This window comes from Cervus elaphus, chromosome 33 (genome assembly GCF_910594005.1).
Source record: "Cervus elaphus chromosome 33, mCerEla1.1, whole genome shotgun sequence".
Taxonomy (NCBI): Eukaryota; Metazoa; Chordata; class Mammalia; order Artiodactyla; family Cervidae; genus Cervus; species Cervus elaphus.
The window spans coordinates 13,037,225-13,060,431 of record NC_057847.1 but is presented as its reverse complement, the minus strand read 5'-3'; the positions used below and the strand labels follow the sequence as shown (position 1 = coordinate 13,060,431).

The following is a 23,207-nucleotide window of genomic DNA, read 5'->3' as shown; positions in this document are numbered from 1 at the left end:
AACCCTGGCTTGAAGAAAAGAGGACGTTCTATTAAAATGAGATTTTCTTGGTGGGGAGAAAATCAGGATACATTTTTATGTGTGTGTGTGTGTACATATGTTTTGTGACAGAGTTGTTGAAGAGCAGACAGAAAGCTGAAGGTTTCCTTGCTGTGATTCAATTTTCTATGTGAAGAAGAGGTAGAGATTTTTCTGTTCAAAATATCAAAAATGGTAGACTTTTTAAAAACGTGAGGGTTTGATGTTTTCTCTAGGTGAAATAAAATGGCATATTGACAATCTTAAAGGACTATGAGCCTCTAGAATCCCAAACTATGAATTCATAGTAATTGGTGTCTTCAAAATTCAGTGCCGCTTCCTTCTAGATTCAGAAATTAGGCTTTTGAAGGATTCAGAGTTGGATTTTATCAATTGGACAGAGGAAAAGAACAAAAACCAAATAGCAAAGTAACAAAAGTACAAAAAAGGTAGAACTTTGAGGAGTGTTGTCAAGAGGAAGTATATAAGTGACTTGTTATTTAGTCATCAACTAATAATTTTTCCTAAATGTGATACATTCTTTGTTAAAAACTATACATGATACTTTAAGGTAGTACTATCACACTTGGGAATTTAAAGATAAGAAAATGACTAAATGCACAATCAAGTTTTTTTAGAATAGGAAATAATATCATATTTTTAAACATTTTAGATATGCAACATTATGACAATTATCAGAGACAGCAGCACATCCAGCTACCAGATGTAATATTACACAAAGTTAAGTTAGTAACAGTAATGACTAGAAGATGAAGTAGGGATTAATAATGGTTAATATGAATTTTAAATGCTGTATACAAAAATATATGTATACATTGAGATCAACTAAGCAAAAATTGGTGTTTAAACAGAAAAATATGCTTCAATAAGGGAAATTAGGTTAGTGAGATTATGGATATATTTTTGTCTCTTTTTTTCCCAACGTTGTAAGATGTTTCAGTCATCTAATTTACTTATGCAACAACTGTTCTCTGCCACTTTTCCTTGATAGCAGGTGAGATGTATATATATTCATAAGTCCAGTTCTCAGGGAAGGATAGCCTATGCCCACCTAAGAACTAAATTTATAGATAATCAACTCTTAATTAACCCACACAGTCTTCCCACATGGCACTAATGTTAAAAAATCCATCTGCCATTGCAGGAGATGCAAGAGATAGATTCAATCTATGGGTAGGGACGATTTCCTGGAGAAGGAAATGCAACCAATTCTGTATTCTTGCCGGTGAAAACCCATGGACAGAAGAGCCTGGTGGGCTATAATCCATGGTGTCACAAAGAGTCAGACATGACTAAGCGACTGAGCATACATACACACACAACCCACATTAATCACGGTCATTCCATTTCCCTTATACTCATTGGTTTAGACATTTCTGTATGAAGAATCTCTGACCACTGAAATGAGAGAGGAAGCATGCTATCTTCCAGGGCTGGGGAACTGTTGAAAAAAACCTTTGTTCTAAAAGGAGCCATATGGGACAGATGCATGGTGCCTATCCCTTGTTTTGTCTGTATATGATGCCTATGACTGGAGCAACCACCTTGTAATGTGGAGGTGAATGATCCCAAGATAAAGATGACCTGCTGTTAATGATGGATTAAAAAAAAAATGATGGAAAGCACTTAGATCTGTTTTGAATTAACAAATCTTGAAGCATCCTCTGTCCTTTGTATAATGTGAACCAATAAATGGCCTCATTTTTAAGCTACTCATGCTATGAATTTTTCCTTCTGGCAGCCAAATGTAACCTGACAATTATTTTGCTGTTCCTGCTTTCACAAACTGGCTATTTGCCAATTTTTATTTTTTCAGTGTTTTTGATTGGAGGATGCTTGGAAGATGGCAAAAATAACATCATTATTTCATTACTATAATGCTCAGGTCAGAATCCCCTTTACTTAGCATTAAAATTGTTTTGTCATTAAAATAATGCTTGATGTTTCATATATGAGTCAGATTTTCAGATTATATCTTAAAAACATACCCAAACTAATGATAAAATATGGAAAACAATGAAGCAAAACATTCTGAACATGTTAAGTAAATTAATATTGGAAACAAAATAAAATACAACCAAAACAACAAAAAATCAAGCTTCCCTAAATAGTTGCAGACTATTGATGCTAATCATGTTTACTGAAAGATTGACCAATCCTTTAGGAAACATCCGTTGGATTTGACAGGAAGTTGTATTTCTGGAGAATTGCTCAATGTGAGATTCCTTAATGTTAGCTAATAGGCCAAATCATAACATTTATCTTTATTTCAGAGTGTAACAATTTCACTGATTAAAAAAAAGTCTGCTTCTCTCTTTTGGATAATGAAGTGTTTGTTAGGCATGATTTTATAAATCAGGGAAATTTCCTCTAGGAATGATATGTTAAAACCTGTTTATTGTGGAGGCCTAGTTTCTTGTCAATTATAACACTATGAGAACTAAAACTAAAAAAAAAAAAAAAAAAGGGAAAAGAAATAGTAATGCCAGGAGAAAAAATGTGAATATCTTCATGCTAATGATCAAACAGCATACAACATATGTAAACTAAATTTATTTTTAAAAATTTTAAAAAGCTGAAATGAAAGGCAAGGTCACAGAATTATATGTGGCTAGAGATAAAATAAAATACAAGGATATGTATCTGAAATATGCTTTTTTTTTTTTTTTTTGAGGATTCAGAATCCCAGAAACTAATTTCCACCCCCAAGTATTTCATTTGCATATTGGCAGAGCTTCAACTCAAACACAGGAATTCTGACCAGCCCCTCAAAAGGGCAAATGCAAGCCTAAGAAAGACCCAAGTCAAGTATTAGTCCCTAAATCATGTCTGACTTTTTGCAACACTCTGGACTGTAGCCTGCGAGGATCCTCTGACCATGGAATTCTACAGGCAAGAAAACTGGAGTGGGTTGCCATTTCTTCTTCAGGGGATCTTCGCAATCCAGGGATTGAACCTGGGTCTCCTGTATTGCAAGTAGATTCTTTACCATCTGAGCCACCAGGGAAGCCCAAGTAAGACCCACTATTTTCACAAATATTTTTGTTTTTTCCCCTGAAGTGAATTTCAGATTATTTACATTCTCTAGAAATTAGCAATTCATCAAATCATAGTATGGGATTTTTAGTTTCTGTTCTGGACCAAAGTCCTGTAAATAAAGTCAGTCAAGGAACTCACCAATTATTATTATATTTTAATTTTGTGTTTATATTTTTAAGAGGGAAAATAATCTCCCTCTATGAATTCTTATTACTAGTCTAGAGCAAAGAGTGAGAGATCTGGATGTAGAAAAGGAAAATTGAGAAGAAATAAGAAAGAGCAGAGATAAAGTTAACAATGTGCCTGCTAAGTTGCTTCAGTTGTGTTAGACTCTTTGCAACCCTATAGAGTATAGCCCGCCAGGCTCCACTGTCCATGGAATTCTCCAGGCAAGAACACTGGAGTGGGTTCCAATGGCCTCCTCTAGGGGATCTTCCTGATCCAGGGATTGAGCCAGCATCTCTTACATTGGCAGGTGGGTTCTTTACCACCAGTGCCACCTGGGAAGCCCTAAAGTTAAGAATAGGGGAAATGTATGCATGTAAAAATATTTATGAAATTTGTAAGTCAATTCCAAAAAGAGTAGTGAATATTTTACTATAAAATATAAAGAATAAAGTAAAGTAAAATAAAAATACATAATAAAAGAAATAATGTCAAAGGTTTTCAGTATATAGTTGCCCATATCTACTAAAACTCTTTAGGAACAAAGATGGGAAGTTACTCTGTCTAGATAAACTGTTAAATTTGCAAGATAAGGCTTCCCTGATGGTTCAGTGGTAGAGAATTCTCCTGCTAAAGCATGAGACGGGTTCTATCAGTGGTCTGGGAAGATCCCACATGCCACACAGCAATTGAGTCCCTGTGCCACAACTATTGTGCCTGCGCTTTAGAGCCCAAGAAGCACAGCTACTGAGCCCTTGTGCTGCAGCTACTGAAGCCTGTGAGCCTAGAGCCTGAACTCTGCAACAGAGACACCAGCGCAATGAGAAGACCATGCGTCACACCAAAAAGTGGCCCCTGCTCCTTGAAATGAGAGAAAAGCCCTCACAGCAATGAAAACCCAACAGCCAAAATATAAAAATTATTAAAAAATGTTATAACACATTTTGTCAGGAGAAGGAGGCATTCATTTCTTTGAATGAATTCATCTTTTCTCATCACAGGAACTCTTAATTTAATCCAGCTTCAAAGTGAAAGTCGCTCAGCCACGTCTGACTCTTTGTAACCCCATGGACTATACAGTCCATGGAATTCTTTAGGCCAGAATACTGGAGTGGATGGCCTTTCCCTTCTCCAGGGGATCTTCCCAACCCAGTGATCCAACACAGGTCTCCCACATTGCAGATGGATTCTTTACCAGCTGAGCCACCAGGGAAGCCCAAGAATACTGGAAAGGGTAGCCTATCCCTTCTCCAGCAGATCTTCCTGACCCAGGAATCAAATTGGGGTCTCCTGCATTGCAGGGGATTATTTACCAACTGAGCTATCAAGGAATCCCCCTAATCCAGTTTACTTAACAGCAAAGAACTTCATAGTATGCTGTTCTCATTTCTTTCCTTTAAGTGGGAAAATAAATAAATAGATGGATAAACAACATGGTATTATATGTCTAAACCAAACTGGAGATTTCTGAGAATTCAATTCTGCTTAACTACTAATACCCGTAACTCCAAATGAAAGGGGGAAAAAATATAAAGAAATACAATGAATTTTGATGTGAGAGAAGAAAGAAAAGTTGTGAATATAGTTACTATGTCTTTCCCTATTATCATTACTGTCCATAATAAGAAAGAACATTATACAGTAAGACCTTTGGCTACTTCTATTTTTTCTCCCATTTGTTTCTACTTTTCTAGGCATTCATTATTCAGTAGGATAAGAAAATGGTATTTCACCAAAACCAGACAAAGATGCCACAAAAAAGAAAACTACAGGCCAATATCACTGATGAACATAGATGCAAAAATCCTTAACAAAATTCTAGTGAACAGAATCCAACAGCATATTAAAAAGATCATACACCATGACCAAGTGGGCTTTATCCCAGGGATGCAAGGGTTCTTCCATATTCACAAATCAATCAATGTGATACACCACATTAATAAATTGAAAGATAAAAACCATATGATTATCTCAATAGATGCAGAGAAAGACTTTGACAAAATTCAACACTCAGTTGTGATTAAAACCCTCCAGAAAGCAGGCATGGAAGGAATATACCTCAACATAATAAAAGCCATGTATGATAAACCCACAGCAAACATTATCCTCAATGGTGAAAAATTGAAAGCATTTCCCCTAAGTCAGGAATAGGACAAGGGTGCCCACTCTCACCACTATTATTTAACATAGTTTTGGAAGTTTTAGCCAGAGCAATCAGGGCAGAAAAAGAAATAAAAGGGATCCAGATTGGAAAAGAAGAAGTAAAACTCTCACTGTTTGCAGATGATATGATCCTCTACATAGAAAACCCTAAAGACAACACCATAAAATTACTAGAGCTAATCAATGAATACAGTAAAATTACAGGTTATAAAATTAACACACAGAAATCCCTTGCATTCCTATACACTAACAATGAGAAAACAGAAAGAGAAATTAAGGAAACAATTTCATTCACCACTGCAACAAAAGGAATAAAATACTTAGGAATAAATCTACCTAAAGAAACAAAAGACTTATATACAGAAAACTATAAAACACTGGTGAAAGAAATCAGAGGTGACACAAATAGATGGAGAAATATACCATGTTCATGGATTGGGATAATCAATATAGTGAAAATGAGTATACTACCCAAAGCAATCTACAGATTCAATGCAATCCCTATCAAGCTACCGATGATATTTTTCACAGAACTAGAACAAATAATTTCACAATTTGTATGGAAATACAAAAAAAAAAACAAACAAACAAAAACAAACAATAACAACAACAACAACAACAAAACACTCAAATAGCCAAAGCAATCTTGAGAAAGAAGACTAGAGCTGGAGGAATCAACCCGCCTGACTTCATATTATACTATAAAGCTACAGTCATCAAGACAGTATGGTCCTGGCCCAAAGACAGAAATATAGATCAATGGAAATAATTGAATGGAAATAAATGGAAATAAAAAGCCCAGAGATAAATCCATGCATCTATGGACACCTTATCTTTGACAAAGGAAGCAAGGATATACAATGGAAAAAAAGACAATCTCTTTAACAAGTGGTGCTGGGAAAACTGGTCAACCGCTTGTAAAAGAATGAAACTAGAACAGTTTCTAATACCATACACAAAAATAAACTCAAAATGGATTAAAGATCTAAATGTAAGACCAGAAACTACAAAACTTCTAGTGGAAAACATAGACAAAACACTCTCCGACATAAATCACAGCAGGATCCTCTTTGACCCACCTTCCAGATTCAAGAAAATAAAAGCAAAAATAAACAAATGGGACCTAATGAAACTTAAAAGCTTTTGCACAATGAAAGAAACTATAAGCAAGGTGAAAAGACAGCCTTCAGAATGGGAGGAAATAATAGGAAATGAAGCAACTGACAAAAAATTAATCTCAAAAATATACAAGCAGCTCATGCAGATCAATAACAGGAAAATAAACGACCCAATCAAAAAATGGGCCAAAGAACTAAACAGACATTTCTCCAAAGAAGAAAGATGGCTAACAAACACATGAAAGATGCTCAACATCACTCATTATCAGAGAAATGTAAATCAAAACCACAGTGAGGTACCATTACACGCCAGTCAGGATGGCTGCTATCAAAAAGTCTACAAGCAATAAAAGCTGGAGAGGGTGCGGAGAAAAGGGAACCCTCTTACACTGTTGGTGGGAATGCAAGCTAGTACAGCCACTATGGAGAACAGTGTGGAGATTCCTTAAAAAACTGGAAATAGAACTGCCATATGACCCAGCAATCCCACTGCTGGGCATACACATGGAGGAAACCAGAATTGAAAGAGACATGTGTACCCCAATGTTCATTGCAGCACTGTTTATAATAGCCAGGACAAGGAAGAAACCTAGATATCCATCAGCAGATGAATAGATAAGGAAGCTGTGGTACATATACACAATGGAATATTACTCAGCTATTAAAAAAAACACACATTTGAATCAGTTCTAATGAGGTGGATGAAACTGGAGCCCATTATACAGTGTGAAGTAAGTCAGAAAGAAAAACACCAATATAGTATATTAATGCATATATATGGAATTTAGAAAAGTGGTAATGATGACCCTATATGTGAGACAGCAAAAGAGATACAGATATAAAGAACAGACTTTTGGACTCTGTGGGAGAAGGTGAGGGTGGGATGATTTGAGAGACTAGCATTGAAACATGTATATTACCATATGTGAAATAGATCACCAGTTCAAGTTTGATGCATGAAACAGGATGCTCAGGGCTGGTGCACTGGGACAACCCTGAGGGATGGAATGGGGAGTGAGGGGGAAGGAGGGTCAGGATGCGGAACACACGTACACCCGTGACTCATTTATGTCAATGTATGGCAAAAATTACTACAATGTTTTGAAGTAATTAGCCTCCAATTAAAATAAATAAATTAATTTAAAATAAAAAAAAGAAAACGGTATTTCAGGACCACTGTTTCTCTTATATGTCCATCAATCAATCAATCTCTTGATTACATAATTAATCATAATTAGTCTATTAATTGATGCTGAGTGTATTCATTAGAAGGATGGATGCTGAAGCTGAAACCCCAATACTTTGGCCACCTGATGTGAAGAACTGACTCATTGGAAAAGACCTTGATGCTGGGAAAGATTGAAGGCAGGGGGAGAAAGGGACGACAGAGGATGAGATGGTTGGATGGCGTCACCGACTCAATGGACATGGGTTTGGGTGGACTCCGGGAGTTGCTGATGGACAGGGAAGCCTGGCGTACCGCAGTTCATGCGGTCGCAAAGAGTCAGACACTACTGAGCGACTGAACTGTAACATCTTAAGCAGGAGGTATATGTATTTTGGAAAGACATAGAAAGACAGTTGAGACCTTCCTAACAGGGTTTTAATTAAGACCTTGATTCATAGCTCATATAATTCAAGTTGATATCATCTTTTTTTAAATTTTAAAGATGAATAAAGTCAAGTCTGCTTCTTCATTTCCTCTTAAAGTCAGTTGCAGTCCTAGATTTTCTCTGCTCAGACAAATATATTGGAAACTTCTCAACTATCTGCTTTTGATAGTATCAGTTGTATTATAAGAAAAGGAGAGCAACATGTTAGTCCATGTATGGGAATTTCCCACAAAATATTCTCATACTATCACTTCCTTGAGGGAAAGAGAAGTGAAATTTACACTTAATATACCTGAGGCTAGATATTTATAACATTTTAGTTTCAGATAAATGATCAGGTAACTTTGTTTCTGACTATGAAAGTGTTATGATCCCAAATATTAGCTAAAGTTTTATACTTAAGTACAATAAACATGTTGAACCAATAATGATCAATTCTCTCCCTCTTCAGTGAGTGCAATTGTGAGTGAAATAAATCTTAATGTGAAAAACCTGAGAATTTCTGATTGTGCTCTAATGAAACATAACTGAGCTTAGTTCAAGACTGGTATTGCAGCTGTTGGTGACCACACCCATGTGTTAAGATGACATCCTGAGTTCAACTTTCTGAATCATCATTGTAAAGGAGTGGGGGGCTCCAGGCAGCTGAGTCACACTCTTCCAGGAACCATTAACACATTGATCTTTAGCATTTCCATTCAGACTGAAATGTCAGACCTATGAAAGAATGAACTATGGATTCAAGAGAATGAAAGGAAACTGGTGCTACTTCATTATTTACTTATAGCATCCTGTAAAGTGTTCTTTTTTCTCTTGGTTCCTCACATTGAATGTTCATTATTTTATATTTTTATAAAAATCAGCTAGTTTCTCTAAATTGCCATTCCATTTTCTCCTATCCAAATTCTACCAAAACATAACCAGGAATCTGATTGCATGTTCTTGTTAGAAGGCTAGTTAATTTCACTGACTGTAATTTTCTTACAATGAAGACCAGAGTTTTAATTTTGTACTACATTATCTTCAATCCTAATAATTAGGTTGATTTATAAAAGACTAAAATTTATCACACTGTACACTTTTTTTATCCTGCAAAAGATCTAATATATGAAAAGTATACAGTTAGGACTTTCCTGATGGTGTAGTGGATAAGAATCCTTCTGCCAGTGCTGGGGACACAGGTTCAATCACAGCACAGGACACAGTGCTGGTCAGGAGAGATTTTATATGCTGCAGAGCATCTAAACTTGAGCATCATAGCTACTGAGCCTTTACTCTAGAGCTCACATGCCCGAGAGCCAGCAAGCTGAAACTGCTGAATCAGTGTGCTGCAACTACTAAAGCCTGTGCTCCACTAAAAGAAAAGCCACTGCAATGAGAAGCCCATGCACCACAACTAGAGAAGAGCCCTCACTCTCCTCAATGAGACAAAGTCTGCATGCAGCAATGAAGACCCAGTGCAGCCACAAACACAGCAGTGTACATGTCAAAGAAAACATTAAAAGAAGTATACAGTTAATGCTCAGCTTGAAAGATGCAAAAATTTGAAACTGCTTATTCAAGTGTAATTTTGAATTGTAACTGATGCTTTTGAACTGTGGTGTTGGAGAAGACTCTTGAGAGTCCCTTGGACTGCAGGGAGATTAAACCAGTCCTTCCTAAAGGAGATCAATCCTGAATCTTCATTGGAAGGACTGATACTAAAGTTGAAACTTCAATACTTTGGCCACCTGATGCAAAGAACTGACTCATTTGAAAAGACCCTGATCCTGGGAAAGACTGAAGGCAGGAGGAGAAGGGGACGACAGAGGATGAGATGGGTAGATGGATGCCGGTGATGATCGAACTTGATGGACATGAATTTGAGCAAGTTCTGGGAGTTGGTGTTGGACAGGGAAGCCCAGCGTGCTGCAGTCCATGGGATCACAAAGAGTTGGACACGACTGAGCGACTAATTCAAAGGTAATGATTGAAGTGAGACTCTAAATTTAATCTCCTCCTAGGCTTTTCAAAAAAGCTCCTTTCTCAAAAGTTTCTTATCCATAGGATAATTCAGGCATCTCTCCCCCAGACTCATTCATCCTATGTCAAGTTTATCTGCCTTTGAAATCTTTATCTTGCCTTCTTCAGAATATACTATTACTTGACACTCTTTTTGACCCTAATGCTATATACTGGTTTCCTTGAATATTTAATCATGTTCAGATGGAATTTTCATGGTTATGTGTAAGGTCCTGAGGGATCTGAGGAAAACTATTGATTCCTTTCTAGGGAACAAATACACACACGGCTCAGGTATTTTCTCACACACTTTTGAGGACCATCCGTGAATGCTCATTCACTCATGTCTTTTCAGATGAGGCTTCCATTCAGAAGGATAGATGGTCACTTGTATCTCTTTGTACTCTGAATAAGGAGATAGTAATATGGAATGCAGGCAAGAGGGGGTGGGAGAGCAAGGTTGACATAGTAGTGGCAGGGCAAACACTGGTATCTAAGGAAAATTTACTTTCTTTAGGGCTGTAATTAATACATTTAAATAGATTTAAAGGAGTTTCAGTCAGAGTGTACCACGAATAGAAAAAAGAACTCTCTCATCATGGACTGTAGTCTACCAGGCCCCTCCATCCATGGGGTTTCCCCAGGCAAGAATACTGGAGTGGGTTCCCATTTCCTTCTCCAGGGCCATGTGAATTGAGGCTAATTTAAATTCTCCCTAGTTAAACACTTTTATTCCACTGGCATATTCTTCAGCAATTCCTTAAGAGAAAAACATACAAAATCTGAAACTTGAAAAAAAAAAATATTGCTGCTGAAAGGAGAGCTTGAGTGTTTCTAAGGTAAATTGCTTATTGCTTAGCTCTTCATTTTTTATAAACCTGCATTAGTGCCTGGATGTACATGCCATAATGATTGCTTTATTGTGTACCTGTTTCCTTTCCTCATAGACAGAGTAACTATGTTAAAAGAGACCCAAAACCAGTAAGATGCACAGAAACTTGAATAATGTACACACTGCTACATAATTATAAAGACAAATTCTAATGCTAAATATACATTGTTTGCAATGTTTGTCATTTGGGATTATCTTTTTAACTCAATTTGTTTATAATTAAGCAAGTAATGCCTGAAACTAAGTTTCCTTTAATAAAAAGAGAAAAGTTTTGATTTGTGCCATCAGTGATCTTTCCAAACTTTCAATACGTACAAATATCCAGGAATCAGGGGAGGAAAAATAATTGTGAGAAATTGTGACAGGAAACTATCAGTAAAGCCAATCTTTAATTGATCACAAAACTCTTGATTACAAAACTAGGTAAATAACACTCAGCACTCAATTTTGGAAATGCTTGTTGAGCAAGTGACAATTTGACAATTTGGTTTTAAGCTAGTAGGATTAATTTGTCATCTAAAATAAGAGAGTAAAATATTAGCCACCCAAACAGCTACTGTTATCAGAAAATCGTAACAAATAAACTGCTTATCTGAGATGAAATAATTATTTTTTAGAAATAGTGAATTTATTCATTATATAAATATGTAAATATATTTACTCATTTAACATAGTTACTGAGGTATAGCAAGCAAAAAATATTTACCTTATCCAGGACAATCAATGAATTACAGTTTATATGCTCTTAAGATACATCTATTTGTGTTCAATTTTAGTTTTTTAGAGTATCGTTAAATTAAAAAAAAAAAAGCTCTTCTACACTGCACAGCAAAAGAAACTAAACAAAATGGAAAGATAACCCACATAATGGGAGAAAATATATACAAATGATATAACCATGAAGGGATCGATCTTCAAAATATACAAATGGCTCATGCAGCTCATATAAAAAAGAGCTCATAAAAAAGAGCTCAACATAAAAATATACAGCCTAATCAGAAAATATAAATAGACATTTCTCTAAGGGAGATGGACAAAAAGCACAGGAAAAAATGCTCAACATTAATTATTAGAGAAATACAAATCAAAGCTATGATGAGGTATGACTTCATGTCAGTCAGAATGGCCATCAAAAAAAATCTACAAACAATAAATGCTGGAGAGGGTGGGGAAACCTCCTACAGTGCTTGTGGGAATGTAAATTGGTAGAGCCACTATGGAGATCAGTATAGAGGTTCCTTAGAAAACTAAAAATAGAGCAACCATATGATCCAGCAACCCCACTCCTGGGCATATATCTGGAAGAAACTATAATATGAAAAGATACATCCAGTCCAGTGTTCACTGCAGTGCTATTTACAATAGCCAGGATGTGGAAGCAATCTAAATGTCCCATGACAGATGAATGGATACAGAAGATGTTGTGCACATACATAATGCAATATTAGTCATAACAAAGAATGAAATGCTACCATTTGCAGCAACATGGATGGGCCTAGAGATTATCATGCTAAGTGAAGTAAGTCACAGAAAGAAAAATATCATATGATATCACTTATATATGGAATCTAAAAAACTGATACAACATATTTACAAAACAGAAACAGACTTACAGACTTAGAAAACAAATTTGGGGTTACTAAAGGGGAAAGTTTGGAGAGAGAGAGAAAATTAGGAGGTTGGGATTAACATATACACACTACTATATATCTTCCCAGGTGGCTCAAATTGTAAAGAATCTACCTGCCAATGCAGGAGCCACAGAAGATGCAGATTTGATCCCTGGGTTGGGAAGATCCCCTGGAGGAGGAAATGGCAACCCACTACAGTATCCCTGCCTGGGAAATCCTATGGATAGAGAAGCCTGGTGGACTATAGTCCATGGGGTTGCAAAGAATCAGACATGACTGAACAGGGACACTCACTTACTACTATATATAAAATAGAAAACAGATAATAAACAAGAACCTACTCTACAGCACAAGGAACTCTACTCAACACTCTCTAATAACCTTTATGGGATAAGAATCTGAAAAAGAATAGAAATATGTATAACTGATTCACTTTGTTGTATACCTTAAACATAACGTTATAAATCAACTATATGCCAATATAAAGTAAAAGTTTAAAGAAAAATTGTTCTTCCACTTCCAGCTATAATGGATTAACATTGGATTTATTCTCCCACCTGCTGCTTCTGCTGCTGCTAAGTCGCTTCAGTCATGTCCGACTCTGTGCAACCCCATAGATGGCTGCCCACCAAGCTCCCCTGTCCCTGGGATTCTCCAGGAAAGAATACTGAAGTGGGTTGCCATTTCCTTCTCCAGTGCATGAAAGTGAAAAGTGAAAGTGAAGTTACTCAGTCGTGTCCGACTCCTAGCGACCCCATGGACTGCAGCCCACCAGGCTCCTCCATCGATGGGGTTTTCCAGGCAAGAGGACTGGAGTGGGGTGCCATTGCCTTCTCCATTCTCCCACCTGAAACACCTTAAAAAATAATAGTCAAAATGTATTAAATAATATTTGAGCTAATTAAATATTGGTAAGTGAAGGGCAGTGATCCCATAAGGATGGGAAACAAGATTTCAGCCCTACATTCCCATCTGCTCCAGCACACTGACTGAAGGGAATTTCTACATTCAGAGACAGGAAGAGGAGGCTCTGGAATTGCCCAGTGGTCTCCCTGAGTTTAGGAGAAAGCACATTCTCTGGAAGGGCCACTGTGGCTAGAGTATTCATGGCAGAGTAATAGAGTAGAGAGCAATACAGAAAGAGAGACTCAGAAATCTTCAGATGGCCTCAAGTCTTCAGCTTCATATCAATTACTGCACAAGAGAGAATATAAGTTAAGTTTGGGTAAAGAACCACCTGAATGGGCTAAAGGGGAATAACAAAACACACATAAAGCTGCAAATATTTCTTGTCCCTAAACTTCAAAAACCTCCATTCATGGTGCACTGAGTAGTCAGAAAGGTTTTTTTGTTTTTTTTTTTTTCCCTCAGCACTGGGGGAAAATTAACTATAGAGTAAACATTTCTCTGACTCTGCCTAACAAAGCTTGACTGTGAGATAACAAAAAACCAGATTGTTTGCAAGTAGTTAAACTACAACTCAAAACAAAACTCAATATTATTATTAGGTAGACAGCATATGCAGCACTTAAGAAGATAAGATTCACAATATTAGCCATTCAAATAAAAATTACAAGGCACGCAAGCAGCAGTAAAATATAATGAGAAGCCTCAAAATGACACAGAAAATAGAATTAACAGACAATATTTAAGATAAAATTTTAGCTGCATGATATGTTCAAGAAACTAGAGAAAATATTGAGTGTGTTAAATACAGAAAGAAGATAGAGACTCAAACTGAATTTCCACAGATAAAAACAGCAATATTTGAGATGAAAAATGCACTAGGAGGGACTATAAACACATTGGACATAGAAGAAAAGACAAGTAAATCTGAAGACATAATGATAGAAACTATGTATATTGAAACACAGAAAAAAAAAACCCAAAATATTATTTTTCTTGTACTTGTTTTTCAATTTTAAGTATTTTTAAGAGTACAACTTTGTGGCACTAATTACATCTATATGTTTTTGCAGTCATCACCCCAAGCAGAAACTCTGTATCCATTAAGTAATAACTCACCATTCATTCCTTCCTCCAGACTCTGTTAACCTCTATTCTACTTCTTTTTTCTATGAATTTGCCTACTGTAGATTAAATTCCTTGTAAGTAAAGTTATACATTATTTGTTCTTTTTTATGTCTGGCTTATCTCACTTAGTATAATGATTTCAAATTCATTCCTATAGCATGAATCAGAAATTCATTCATTTTACAGTCATGTATATTTAAAATCAGTTGCACATAAAAGAGTCAGTAGAGTGTTAGTTGCTCAGTTGTATCTGACTCTTTGAGACGCCATAGACTATAGACTGCCAGTCTCCTCTGTCCATGGGATTTTCCAGGCAAGAACACTAGAATGGGTTGCCATTTCCTTCTCTAGGGGATCTTCCTGACCCAGAGGTTGAACACAGGTCTCCTGCATTGCAGGTGGATTCTTTACCATCTGAGCCACCATATGATATTTTAATATAAACATTTTGCTTTATTTCCTGGGATACTCTGAAGTTTATGCCTAAAAGGACTTTAAAAATATTACCAATATTTTGCAACAAACACCACTATTCTGGAGACTCACCCAATTTCTGCTGTTTATTCCATTTATAAGCCTTGCAAAGTAAAGAATGAAGTAATACTTAAAAATGGGTTTTTGTAGGATTTAAGGATGGGATAGATGTTGGTGAGAAACATGAGTAGGAGAGAGAAAATGAGGTTAGCAGCAGGGTGGTGGTGGCAAGGAGGGTGTGGTACAGAAGGGGGTCAATGGTAGTCTATGCTTGGTAAGAAAAACACCATCATGCTGCATTATCATGATATATTATATCATGCTATACTAATGGTAGTTTCACATTCCTGATGTTGAAATAACCCAATAAATAACATGCAATATTTATTCAGTCTAGAGAGAACTCTCTCCCCAGGACCAGTGGTCTACCAGATAGAACAACTTGGGATAGAAATATTGCAGCATTGGGACTTCTACTATGGAACATGGACCTCTTTTGTTTTTAAAATAATTTAAAAATTTTGTTGTTCCAACTAAGAAAGAACATAGAATCCCAAAGGAAGGCCAGAAGAGAGGAATATAGCAGATTTGGCATGCATCCAATGCTTTTCTTATTGGTTTTGAAAAGAAGAAAAGTAGAAATGACTAGGCTGCCCTAAGCCTATTGGTAGCTGAATCCTAGGTTCTGGTTCTACAAAGCATCTGCTTCTTGGAGAAGTGAAGACAGGGAGAGAAGAGTGATAGGAGGATTGGGCTCCCAGAGATGATACATCACACTAAGAAAGCACTCACTGAAGGTCACTGAGGCCCAGGAGAGGTGGTCTAGCAGAAAGAGCACTCTCTGGAATAGCTTGCATTCTTTCTTCATTTTGGTGAGATTTAATATGCAGAAATAAGGACTTCAATAGTCACCTCAAGTCTAGAATTCAGGTTTGTCCAAATGCACATGGTAACAATCAGAAATCATTATAGTACTGGAATGTTTCTATAAAAATATAATACATTTAAAAGTATTTTTGTTTTTAAAAAGACAACTCTGCAACTTTAATTAGCAGAGTTAAATGTTTTAGATGGTAAACAACAAAAGGGTGGCTGAAGACAGCCTTTATTAAGAAAAGATGAGTTGGTCTGCAGTACAATTCTTAGACCTGGTCTACTAGCAAGATAAACTGATAAAATTAACTAATTTTTAATCAACATTATCATTGAATTTATTAAACTTATACCAACAAACAAGATTTTTTCGAAAACTTTATCCTGTTTCCTGAACAGGAAACCTTCCTTTCCTGAAAATAAGCAACGATGCTTATTTTCATTTTTTTCCTTCTATTAAGTAGAGATGTCAGTTGAAATCTGTATCAAGAGTTTGTGACACTCAATTTAATAAACCAACCATTCCTAAAGAATCTATAGTACATCTACTGTTTGGTTAGATTGCTAGGTGTTCTGGGAATTAATAAAGCCTTTTTATCTTGGTATTTTTTCCTCTAGTAATTTGTCATCTGTCCAATTATGTTTTGAATTTGAATAGTGTAGATAACTAAAATCAGGTAATTAATTCCTAGGAAGAAGTAAATTGTTTTATGAAAACTATAGTTTGCTACAAAACAATTTTCCATTTCAAAGATGATTATTTTTAAATTTAGCAATACTGTTTATATTAGAAAATTCGAGGCAAAGTAGTTGATGTACAGTCAATAAGAAAATAAAGCCTAGAATTATGAACAAGCAAGCATCAGCTGATGGCATAATGCATTTGAACAAGACCACATTTCCCAACAGGGTTTTGATCTAGTCATTGGAGATAAAACAAAAGCTTCAAGATATAAAACTGTACCATTAAAAACAAAAAAACAAAACTTGCACAAATCAGCATACCTAATAGAGAAAGGAACCAAGTTATTAATAGTAGACATATCATTAAAGCTCTCTATTAAGACTTTATGGTTACCTGAATAAGACAAATTTGGCTTCCCCATATAACTGTTCAAATTGTTAAAAGTATATATTTTAAAGTTTTACTCTTAGATCTATAAATTATATTTTTAGATCTACAGAGTTAAGTATCTGTATTCATATTAAGAGTATTCCATCTCTGTTGATGCCTAAGGACACTTTGTATCATTTTATTAACCCATATGCTCCTAATTAAAATTTCACACACCAACACATTTTCAGATATTATTTGCCCTTCAGTTTAAAGATTAGATAAAATATAGATTATATGTCTTAAAATTATCATGCACTGGAATGGTATATATATATTGGTATATATATGGTATGTATATTGGTATATATATGATATATATATAATACATATATATATAATACATATATATACACACACAAGAATTCTAAAACTGTTTTATGAAGGGATTTGGCTAGGTTAAAAAACTCTGCAATATCTCAAACTGGACACAACTTTTAACCTCTGGTATAAACATTATGCTTTTGCACATAAACTATGACTCTTTGGGCTGCATGCTTCCTGCTTGGGTTCTGCCCTGTATATTTACATTATCACAGACATACAAAGTCATTTTGTGACTAATTTCCAGAGCACTGAGTCACAGTGTGGCTGTTGCTTATCTTTTCTTTTTTTTCCTGCCCAGCACTGCTCTTGGCTTTCATTTTTCATTAATACTCATACAAATAAGCATTTTACATAAATAATTTTTTGTTTCATTATAGTTCTGTGGTGGTGTATTTCTATATTATGTGCTTTCCTTTACTACCAGAAGCTAAGTTTAATATCATTTTATAAGCAACCAGAATATGAAAGTACATCATATTAGGTATGTAATCTATTGCTTTAATTTACATAATTGTACTTTATATTGTGCAATCCTATCTATTCTTATTTTACTATCTTAGAATGTGAGCTTTTGTCTTTGGAGACTTATAAAATATTTCTTTAATATTTTGAGATTAGTTAATGCTGGAATGAAACAGACAACAAAAATTCTGTTTATACCTTATGTTAAACTTCACCAATTGATGGCAATAAAAGAACTTTCTTTAAACATAAGACTGTCAGTGTCTTATTGTATTTCTTTATATGCTACTAAATAATATTTGAGTTAAAAAAATCTTCAGAAAACTCCAATAAAAACACAATTAGTAAAGAATTGCCAATCCAAGCTTAAAATTATAAACAAGGGTACATCTCACCAACTTAAAAACAAATGATATATTTGCTTAAAATTCAGTGCAAAATGCTGAGAATTTAGTTTTGCATTGCAATCAGTTTATTTTCAGAGAAGGGTTGTTTTCATTGTGGGCTTATAGACAATGGTCCTCTCCTACAAGTCTTTGCCTCTCAGCACCCTGCTTTTCCTCCAGGAAAAACAAAGAAAGGTTATTTCCCATGGGCTAGAAAGTATATTGCCAGGTACTCACGAGTAAAATCTCTGAAGAAAGTTCTCAGAAAAATTTTTTCAAAGCAGAATTGAGGTCATTTTGCTTTCCCTTCCATGCATCGAAGAGAGAAATTATCTTTTCTACTTCTTCTTTTAAACAGATGGAGAAACTGGGGAGTGGAGAATAATGAAAGAAATGCAATCTGATCCTGCTCGCAGTGGAAGGACGAGGTAAGAATTTGACTTTTATCCAGCCCAAAGTCGCTCCCGTCTATTGGAGCAAAGAAGAGCCTCAGAGAACACCCGCAGCTGGGAACAGCCAGGCTTCCTGTTTAGGTCACAGCAACTCTTTTTAGGCTAATTTCACCAAACTATTCAAAAGCCTTTTCTATTATGGAGGAAACACAGGAATCAGCTGACACTTAGATTTCAAAATTACTATTTCTTTTACTCTCCAGGGTTCTTTTTGTAATTAGTTTTAAAAACACTTTTTCCCTCTTGTGCTATATATTTCTAAAATTTTACATATTTGTCATTACATCATTACTTAATAAAGTGAGACTTTTTGGCACTTTATTTCTCTTCTAGTTATTTCATCTACATTGTCATTATATTTATGAAAAAATCTGAGGGCTGCTGAAATTCCCTTTGATTAGAGAGTCAATGTAATGTATTGTCAGTTGTAGACTGATGGGGTTCCCAGGTGGCACAGAGGTAAAGAATCTGCCTGCCAATGCAGGGACACAAGAAACTCAGGTTTGATCCCCGAGTCAGGAAGATCCCTTGGAGTAGGGAATGGTAACCTGACTCCAGTATTGTAGCTTTAAAATTCCATGGACAGAGGAGCCTGGCAGGCTACAGTCCATGGGGTCACAAAGTCATCCATGACTGGGAAACTGATTGTTAAAGACTGCTAGGCTGTAAACCCTGCCTCAGCTACTTACTAACTTTGCAAGTTTAGTTAATTATTTAAACTCTCTGTGCCTCAGTTTCTTTTTCCTTAATAACAATAAAATTTCCTAGGATTGATAAGTAGTAAATGGATTAATACATATATATTAAATACCTATAAGTATACATATAGAGGACTTCAGTTCAGTTGTTCAGACATGTCTAACTCTTCACAACCCCATGGACTGCAGCATGCCAGGCTTCCTTGTCCATCACCAACTCCCAGAGCTTGCTCAAATTCAGGTCCAACAAGTTGGTGATGCCATCCAACCATCTCATCCTCTATCCACCCCTTCTCCTCTTGCCTTCAATCTTGCCCAGCATCAGGGACTTTTCCAATGACTCCGTTGTTCACATCAGGTGGCCAAAGTATTGGAGCTTTTGTGTCAGCATCAGTCCTTCCAGTAAATATTCAGGACTGATCTCCTTTAGGATGGACTGGTTGGATCTCCTTGCAGTCCAAGGGACTCTCAAGAGTCTTCTCCAACACCACAGTTCAAAAGCATCAATTCTTTGGCACTCAGCTTTCTTTATAGTCCAACTCTTGCATCCATACATGACTACTGAAAAAACCATAGCTTTGACAAGGCAGACCTTTGTCGGTATAGTAATGTTTCTGCTTTTTAATATGCTAAGTCGGTCATAGCTTTTCTCCCAAGGAGAAAGCGTCTTTTAATTTCATGGTGTCAGTCACCATCTGCAGTGATTTTGGAGCCCAAGAAAGTAAAGGCTGTCACTGTTTCCATTGTTTCCCCGTCTATCTGCTGTGAAGTGATGGGACTGGATGTCATGATCTTCGTTTTTTGAATGTTGAGTTTTGAGCCAGCTTTTTCACTCTCCTCTTTCACTTTCATCAAGAGGTTCTTTAGTTCTTCTTCACTTTCTGCCATAAGGGTGGTGTCATCTACATATGTGAGGTTATTGATATTTCTTCTGGCAATCTTGATTCCAGCTTGTCCTTCATTCAGCCCGACATTTTGCATTACATACTCTGCATATAAGTTAAATAAGCAGTGTGACAATATACAGCCTTGATGTACTTCTTTCCCAACGTGGAACCAGTCTGTTGTTCAATGTCCAGTTCTAACTGTTGCTTCTTGACTTGCATACAGATGTCTCAGGAGGCAGGTAAGGGGGTCTGGTATTCCCATCTCTTGAATAATTTTCCCGTTTGTTGTGATCCACACAGTCAAAAGGTTTAGCATAGTCAATGAAGCAGAAGTAGATGTTTTTCTGGAATTCTCTTGCTTTTTCTATGATCATGTTAGGTAGTTAGAATAGGGAAAAGGATCCGAAATGGCGGTGGCTAAAAGAACTGGAAGGGAAAGCCCACAAAAATAGAACAAAGGAAGGTCCGAGGACCGGAGTGAGAACCTCAGGTAAAACAAACAACACTCCTGGCTGGCCCAATTTACATAAGACAGACCCAGGGACAGAGAAACATACAAAAAGAGGAGCCAAAGCTCTTCTCTCTCTCTCTCTCCCCCGTGCAATGGGGTGATCTTCTCTTCGCGTCTTTGGATCTATGTGCCCTCATGCCTCGAAGATGGATTTTCCTGCTATTATCTAAATAAATAGAGCTGTAACACTGAGCTGTAACACTGATTTATTTAAGAGCTATAACACAGTCCCTTCGAGACCTGAGAGCTATAACATGGTCCGTCCTCTGAGAGCTGTGACCCGCCAAGGGGCTTTAATGTCCGTCACTCCAAATTTTTGTTGTGACGAGACAAAGAACTGAGGAGCATACACTCGCGTGACAATCAAATGGATGTTGACATGGGCTCCAAACATAGCAAACCTTCAGTAGATGTTTATCATGTTTATTGATGTTGTTTACATCATAATTATTATTTTAAATGGTATGTAAGTATTTAAAGACATCACTTACCTTGGTCTGCTGTAGGTCTTTATTACTGAAGTTAACCCCTAGTATTTCTGTAATGGAATTATGGTCATATCAGACTAAGATCACTAGATATTTCAGAAGATGGAAGAATCTACTTTGCCATGATGGCTGAAGCCAATTGATTAGAAAATTCATCAGTTTCTTGTTTTTTTCCATCTCTGAGTTGTTGGTCCTTTAATGGACCGGGACCTGGTGGTCCGGAGTTGATGATAAGAAAGTGAAAGAAGGAAAGAGGTTAATATTCCCTGGGTTACATGGCCGGCCTTTGCACTCCAGGGAATCAGCCAGAAATAGAGAGATAAAGAAAAAGAGAGGAAGAGAAAGAAAGAAAGACACGGGGGCCAGAGCTCTGATGGAGCATTTTGTAAGGGTATATATACCAGTAGCTTCTTTAGATAAAGATCAAGAGGCCAGACTTTACAAGTTTACCAGGGAAGCAAGGAGCACTAGAGGCCATAAGGCCAAAAGGCAATGCATATCAAAAGAGGGTCGTAAACAATCCCTATCACCAAATGAAAATGCTAATGAAGAAAATCCTATGCAAGCATCCCACCTCTTTGATCTCCTTTCTGGGAGAGGCTTGCCTGCTCCTCTCACCCTATATGGACTGATAAGGAACAGAGGGCTCAAGAGAGATAGGAAACAGCACACAGGAAGCCTCCTGTAAAATGCTTCCTGACATGAGTGTCTTTGTGTCTTGACATTTTCTGGCTTCTTTCCTTTGGCTTCTGGGTAAGAGGTTGTTACCAACTCCAATTCATATCACAGGACAGGCGATAAATCAAAAGTTAATTTTTGGGGCAAGAAATAGTGACCTTATTCAGAAATCTGGCAGACTGAGAAGATGGGGGACTCGTATTACAAAGAAACATCTTTCCTGCATTAGAGTTTAGGCTTCTTTTATACTAAAAGGGAAGGGCGTTAAGTCAAACATTTCCTGATTCTGATCAGCCTCTGGAGGGGTTGTGTTAACTTTTTCCTGCTTCAGTCATTCACAGGTGGACTGCTCAAGATGTTTTCTTGTGAGCTAAACAAGGATATTTTAGCTTAATGCTCATTACGTGGGAGGCAAGGTTCCCAGAGATTGGCCATTGTATATAATTTAATCTTATAGGCAACATCCCTTTAGTGATTAATTTGTAATAGAATACAAAGGTTCTTCACTATTACAGGGTAACTTTTCCTCTTGTGGGTTTTTACTATTTATTGAGTAATTTTTAGATGTCTGTTCCCAAAATTATCCCATTTAGTCCTCACAACTAGACTGGGAAGAAAGCCCTCTCTGCATGACATTTGAATATAGTTTATGGAACTCTGATTCAAATCATGTAGTCTGACTTCAGAGTACAGATACTTAAATGCTCTTCTGTGCTTCTTTTTTTTTTTTTTTTTTCCCCTTCTGTGCTTCTTTTGCACCCATTTTCTGGATTTCATACCACAACAAAACTCTGCTGTGTGTTGAAACTTTGTTATTAACAAAGTTAATAGAACTTTTTCTTTTAACAAAGTTAAAAGAACTTTGTAGCACAATTATTACCCTTTATTACCTGTTGCAACTCAAGCACATTCAGTGTTCCCTTCTTTCTTGGACAGTTAAGAAAAGTTGCTGTTCTTGGACTGGAGTGGATGTTATTTATTTTTGGTCAATCTACAGGCTCTACTAAGGTAGTGGTAAACTCAGCAAATTAGATTTCCTTTTTAGAGACTTGTACTAAGAGCTATAGAAAAAAATATACAATGCTAGGGTCTTAAATGAAAAGCCAAGATAGAGGATGTGCTGACAACCACAATGGTGAGTGCGAGATGATTATGTGGAGAA

The 23,207-nt window shown here is 36.4% G+C and overlaps 1 protein-coding gene across 2 annotated transcripts in view; it reads right to left on the bottom strand.

The window, feature by feature from the left end:
- TFPI (tissue factor pathway inhibitor) overlaps positions 1-18,870 on the bottom strand; it is a 77,632-nt gene extending 58,762 nt beyond the window's left edge. Inside the window, exon 1 of one of the 2 annotated variants that reach the window (XM_043894637.1) lies at positions 18,569-18,870. The gene's annotated coding sequence lies outside the window, so the exon portion shown is untranslated. The remainder of the gene's footprint in view (positions 1-18,568) is intronic. The other variant, XM_043894635.1, reaches the window with a different exon arrangement.
- Between the last annotated feature and the right edge of the window lie 4,337 nt (positions 18,871-23,207).